At 45.0% G+C, this 6497-nt stretch overlaps 1 protein-coding gene across 7 annotated transcripts in view; it reads left to right on the top strand.

Annotated features, from left to right (window-relative positions):
* Positions 1 to 6306: 6306 nt before the first annotated feature.
* The window catches only part of KLHL24 (kelch like family member 24), a 38057-nt gene continuing 37866 nt past the window's right edge, over positions 6307 to 6497 (top strand). For 3 of the 7 annotated variants that reach the window (XR_014783369.1, XR_014783370.1, XM_084802437.1), the window contains exon 1: positions 6327 to 6444. The gene's annotated coding sequence lies outside the window, so the exon portion shown is untranslated. Of the gene's footprint in view, positions 6445 to 6497 lie in introns of all 7 variants that reach the window. The other 4 variants (XR_014783367.1, XR_014783368.1, XR_014783371.1 and 1 more) reach the window with 4 other exon arrangements.

Here is a 6497-nt window from a genome sequence, read left to right as displayed (position 1 = left end):
GCCTTGCTTTCTAAGTACCAACTTTTCCATCCAAGTTCATGAGTAAAAAGCAAGGCGCCTTCCGATGCTCCGCTCATCTCTGTGGCGAAGGTCATGCACAGTTCACCCTAAAAAGCATCTAAATTTAGAGATGTGCCACAGCAGCAAAACATCCACGTACTAGTAATAGAACAGGACAGGCCTTCCAAACGCGCCAGGCATGTGTTTCAGTGCTGTCCCCGCCGGGCCAGGATCTGTGCCTGTGTGCTGGTGACCTGGGAGACCTCAGCCTTCTCTGGGACAGTTACAGAGTGATCTGAACTGGAAGCAAATAGACACAGATTTAAAAAATACGTTTAAAAGAAACATTCAGGGGCTTGAAGTGTAAGCCCAGGGGCAAAAGACCTGTCTAGATGAGAGTTGCCCCAGACTCGGTTCTCCGGCACGCAACACTGAGAGTAACAAATAAATACAACTATGATCTTGGTACTCTGCGCGTGCACATAATAGGTCTTTTGTGTCTAATAATTACTAGAAGAAGCACAGTTCTCTTCAACCTCTGACTCTCCGACCTGTGTTTTACAGCCCAGAGTCAACCATGATTTAAGCTGTCGTGTCACCTTTGTGTGACAATATTGTAGGGGAAGAGACGTGCTATAAGATGACAGGATTCTGGTTGGGTGTTCGAAGGGCTAGTTTGTGTTTGTTTTGTTTTTAATTAAAGTGGCTTTAACATAACAACATCTGTAGATCAGTCATTGTTTCATTGTCTTCCCAAAGCATTTTAAGTTACAGCTTTCAGATGGATATTAAGATCTGTAAAGCCTACTTCCATGATGCTATACATCAAATTACCTCTCTTCCAGCTATTTATAACCTTCCTCACCATTTCTTGGTTTTTTTTTTTTTTTAAGATTTATTTATTTATTATTATGTATAGTGTTTCACCTGCAGGCCAGAGGAGGGCAGCAGATCTCAGTATAGATGGGTGTGAGCCACCATATGGTTGCTGGGAACTGAGCTCAGGACCTCTGTATGAGCAGCCAGTGCTCTTAACCTCTGAGCCATCTTTCCAGCACCATTCCATTTCTAATGCAGTATAGTTTTACAATAAATTATATTCCCCCATCACAAAAAGTAAACCCTCTCCTCTGTACTGCCCTTTGCGCAGGAATGCATAATATAGAATAACAAGACTAAAGAGGATCCACAGAAGCCTGGTGGGGTGGTACATGTCTATAAACCCAGCACGCGGGAGACTGGGGCTGGAGAATCGCTATGAGTTTTAAGGTGAGCCTGAGTTACATAACAAAAAAACAATGAAATAAATGAAGAATATTTTAAAAGCCGGGTAAGGTGGCTCATATCTGTAACTCTAGCACTTGAGAAGCTGAGGCAGGAGAATTGCCATGAGTTCAATAGCAGCCTGGGCTTCATAGTGAGCTCAAGGTCAGCCTGGGCTACAGAGAAAGACCCTGACTCAAAGCCAAAACCAACCAAACAAACAAAATCGGATCCAGAGAGGCAGGCTTCATAAACCTTTTTTTCCAGCCATCTGAAGCTCACATTTAGTTTGAGTTGTGCCTGTAGTTAACATATGCTTATTTCTGCGACTTCCTTTAGCTTTAATTTATGGGGTTCTTTGTTAAAACTTGTTTTCCCAAGTCAATTAAGAGATTATATATCTCTTTTCACTTGTTGCTCGTTTCCTTTTTACACCTCCTGTTCTTAAACTAAAGGAAAAGCAGAGAGGGTTCGGAACAATGGAGGACCACACACTTACCTTGGAAACAGGGGATCTAACACCTTGCTCTGTGGGCACCTGCACTCCTGTGTACACACACATATCCACAGGCATGGGAAAGTATACAGACAGTAGCATAAATAAGTCTTTAGAATTGGTGAAAGGGTGATGTTCTTGGCTGTTGTTAAGTACTCACTATACCCTCCCCCCTTATTTAACCTTTATAATTACACAAAGTAGGCACTTTTATCTTAACTTTATTTTTATATCTTAAATTTATTTATTTTTGGTTTGGTGAGACAGGGTCTTGCTATGTAATCTAGGCTGGCCTCGAACTCCTGATCTTCCCGTCTCAACCTCCTAAGAACTAAGGTTACAAGTGTGTTTCACCACTCCCTGCCTTATCCTCACTGTGAAGATGAGAAAACAGGCTGAGAAAGATTAACATGCCCGAGTACATGGATACTAGGAAGCAAAGCTAACTTTTGAACCAAGCCTCCAACTCTACTCCAAACACTGATGTTGGGAACACGGCTGTCAAAGAAAAAAAGCAATATAACTTAGGGTGACTGCTGAGCTATCCAGGTTTGGATACCGTCTGAGATCTGTGACAGCTTTGGAGAAGTTGTGTTACTTGAAATGGATGCTTAGACAGAGCCTCCAATGCACAGCATCAGGTGAGATGACAAAGGAGACTTCTTCGTCTGGAGATTGTTGCTCAAGCTTTAATCAACACCATTTCTTTCTTTCTTTCTTTCTTTTTTGTTTTTGTTGTTGTTTTTGGTTTTTTGTTTTGTTGGTTTTGTTGGAGTTTTTTGTTTGTTTGTTTGTTTGTTTGTTTGAGACAGGGATTCTCTGTATAGCCTTGGCTGTCCTGGACTTGCTTTGTAGACCAAGCTGGCCTCGAACTCACAGTGATCCACCTGCCTCTGCCTCCCGAGTGCTGGGATTAAAGGTATGCACCACCACCATGTCAACACCATTTCTTAAGAAAGTTGATGAGACTTCTCAAGATCAGAAAGGAAGGTCATCCTTGGGTAGGCTTGGCCCTTTCCCCTCACGAACACTGCAGAATTCATGGCATGACTATTTAGTAAGCAGTCAAAGGATCACAGGTGGATAAGCATAAATTCTTAGAACATGTTTGCATCTTCAAGGAAAACAGTGCCAGGCACGGCAGATCAAGCTGAGGTCAGTACATGCCTTTACACATCATCGGAGCAATGAACTAGGGCCAAGAACACAAAATCTACACAGACTCTGTGGTAGCTGAGATGAAAATGGCTCCCATAGATGAACATGTTTGAATGCAGGGAGGTTCCTAGTTAGTGGAACTGTTTGGAAAGGATTAAGAGGCGTGGCCTTGTTGGAAGAGGTGAGTAGGCTTTGAGGTTTCTAAAGCCCATGCAACCAGTCATTTGCATATCCTCTTTCTCCCTCTCCACAAATAAATGACAGCTCACAACTGTCTATAACTGCAGTACCATGGAATCTGATGCCCTTCTCCCATGTGTAAGCATACATGCAGACAAAATCCCCATACATATTAAAAACACAAATAAATCTTTTTTAAAAACTAAGAAAGGACAGCAGCAGAGAGAGAGATAACATCATCAAATTGGGCACTCACAACCTCCAGAAGGAGCCAACTGGGTAAGTTGAGGCAGTCAGCTGGAGTTCTAGCTTGAACTTTCTCTCCATGACCTTTCCCACTCTAACCTCTTCTGGACATGATTCGCTTGCTAGCTGTTATCAATGATCTTTATATTTAACTCTTGGGCTGTGTTCCTCTTCTCTTCCCACCCGGGCACAGAGTCATAGGACAATTCATCCCAGACGAGGGACCTGGGCGGGCACTTTGAGACACACAGGGAGGAAAGGTACACCAAATCCAAAGCCAGCGTCTTAGTCACCTCAAACAGCACTCAGCGACTTACCAATGTACAGTACACTAACATGCCCGAAAGCCTGGTTCCAGCCACGGCACTGGATGAGCTGGGCACAAGGCATTTACCCATAACCCTAGGATTCAGGAGATGGAGGCAGAAAGATCAAGTGCTCAGTGTTGTCCTCTACAGCTGTTGGAGAACCTGGGCCTTCTAAGTATCCGACCTCAAGCTGCAGTCAAGGCAGAACACAGCCAGCCCCACTGCCATCTAAAAGGCGAAGGCTATTTGGCTGCTGGCACATTTCATGGGTCACATATTAACCAAGGCATATCCTTTACCCAAAGAAAGAGTGACCTCGTGACTTTATATAGTCCAAGTCACATAAGGCCCATTCTTCTGCCTTGCTCATTGGGCCTCTTTACAATGTAAGATCCCCCTTCCCTCAGAAACCTTTTAAAGTAGACACCTTGCCTCTTACTTTGAGTGGAATTGAGCTTCTTACTTTGGGCAACTACCATACTGCTTGCTGCAGCATTAATAAATCGATTGCCTGAAAAAGTAACTGGCTTCAGCATCTTTCTCTCTCAAATTTCCCTCCTCACCCCATCTCACCCCCGCCCCTCAAAATCTTACAATAGTGAATTGGAGGTCAGCCTAAGAAACATTAAAACCCTGTTTTGAAGAACTAAGTTAAGTAAAAGACCTGGGAAGATGGCTCTGTTGTTAAGACCACTGACTGCAAGCCAGGCTTGGTGGTACACACCTGTAATCCCAGCACTTAGGTGGCAGAGGTAGGCGGATCTCTGAGTTCAAGGCCAGCCTGGTCTACCAAGTGAGTCTAGGACAGCCAAGGCTACACAGTGAAACCCTGTCTTGAAAAACCAAAAGCCAAACCAAACCAAACCCACACCAGAGGCTGATGGCTAGAGTCCCAGCATCCCCACATGATGGCTCACAACCCTCTGTAACTCCAGTTCTGAGGAATCTGGTGCCCTCTTCTGGCCTTTGTAGTCAATGCATGCAGGCACATGGTATACAGACACAGGTGGTGGTGAATTGCATGAGGTGCACCCATATGCAGAAAATAAAACCTTTACCAAACAAACTTAAATAAATAGAGCTGGAGATATGGCCTAGTGGCTAAAAGCACTTATTGCTGTATCTGGAGTTGGATTCCCCACACCCACATCAGGCAGTTAGCTCCCAACACCTCTGACATCCACCGGCACCTGCACTTAGATGCATACACCTAATACAGACATGCACACACAAAGAATTGAAAAAAATAATAAAAACAATTCAAAAAATGAATCCCAGATTTTTTTGTTTTGTTTTGTTTTGTTTTTCGAGACAGGGTCTCTCTGTGTAGTCTTGGCTGTCCTGGACTCACTTTGTAGACCAGGCTGGCCTCGAACTCACAGCGATCCACCTGCCTTTGCCTCCTGAGTGCTGGGATTAAAGGCATGCGCCACCATGCCCAGCTCCAGATTTTTTTTTTTTAAGTTAAGTGTCTTGTTTAAATAAACTTGAAGAAGGCATAGGAGGGGAGGAGAGGGGAGGGGAAAAAATATGGGAGCTGGGAAGAGGTGAGGGAGGGAGGAGAGAAGGGAAGAGGGAAAAGAATATGAAAATTAATCTCTTTGTCCTGACAAGAGACAACCAAAGGTAACCAATGTCAAAGCTGATAGTGGCGACTTGTCAAGCCAGTGTGGCAAGCAGTTTTATCATAGGCCTAGCCATGAACCCTAGGAAAGTCAAATAGATGTTCCTCCTACTACAGGAAGTATTCAATACTTAATAGGCATTTTTAAGGTTAACAGAAGGTGAAAAGGAGGCCTAACTGCATATTAAGTGGCCTGCATGTCAACCCTCCTCACGTCTCTACCTTTAAGCAGAGGTGTCTTAAAAACATGCAGAAGAGAGCAGTATATGACAACTTTTATCAGAACCCCAAACTAACCAAATGGCTTAAAGAGCAGAGGATGATCATCCTGGAAAGGAATCTCCTAGAAACAAAACATCTTGAAGAAGATTCTATGCGGCTTAGAAAAGAAAGGTTTGTTACAACTTTTGTTCGGCTTGTGTGTTTGATTAAAACAACAGCAACAAAAGGCAACATAGGCTCTGATACGAGGGACCTTAACAGATTTACAAAGAAAGACAGCTTCCTCCGCGGTGATGACCAAGACCCTAGTACATTCCACCTCTCAGGCCCTCTGACTTCCTAAGTGTGTTAGAAAGTGTTGATTAAAACAAACAAGCCTTATCCGGGTGTGGTGGCGCATACCTTTAATCCTAGCACTCGGGAGGCAGAGGCAGGTGGATCGCTATGAGTTCGAGGCCAGCCTGGTCTACAAAGCGAGTTCAAGGCAGCCAGGGCCACACAGAGAGACCCTGTCTCCAAAAAAACCAAAAAACAAAACAAGCCTTATTCCAAGCTCTAAGACCCGCTCAGTCCTGGTCCTGTGCTTTTACTTTGGAATGCAGAGGGCTCTTTGAAGACAATCAACATACCACTTGGCCCCTGCTTAATTTGCATTCCTTCAACCTGATTTTACCTTAAATAAATGTTTAGAATTAGCAGCCCTGCACTGGGTTCCGTCCTCTAGGGTGGCCAAGGCGCCCAGGGGCAGTAAGAACTACATCTCCCAGGGTGCTCCGGGAAGGGGCTGCCTCCCCCGCCTCCATTGGCCAAGGGTGGGTGACGCCAAGTGTTTTGGCCCGACGGTCACATGTTTCCTTTGTTGTGAGCGCAGTGGCAGGGATTAGTGGCTCGAGGAGACGCCGGCGCAGCCGAGCCGCGGGGTCGCCGCTTCCAGCCTGCACCGAGAGGTACCAGGGTGGCCGCTCCAGGCGGCCCGCGACCGCGGCGCTGACCACCGACA

Source organism: Acomys minous (assembly GCF_964271855.1).
Source record: "Acomys minous genome assembly, chromosome: 11".
NCBI classification, from domain to species: domain Eukaryota; kingdom Metazoa; phylum Chordata; class Mammalia; order Rodentia; family Muridae; genus Acomys; species Acomys minous.
The sequence above is the reverse complement of the archived record's forward strand: the minus strand, read 5'-3'. Positions and strand labels throughout refer to the sequence as shown.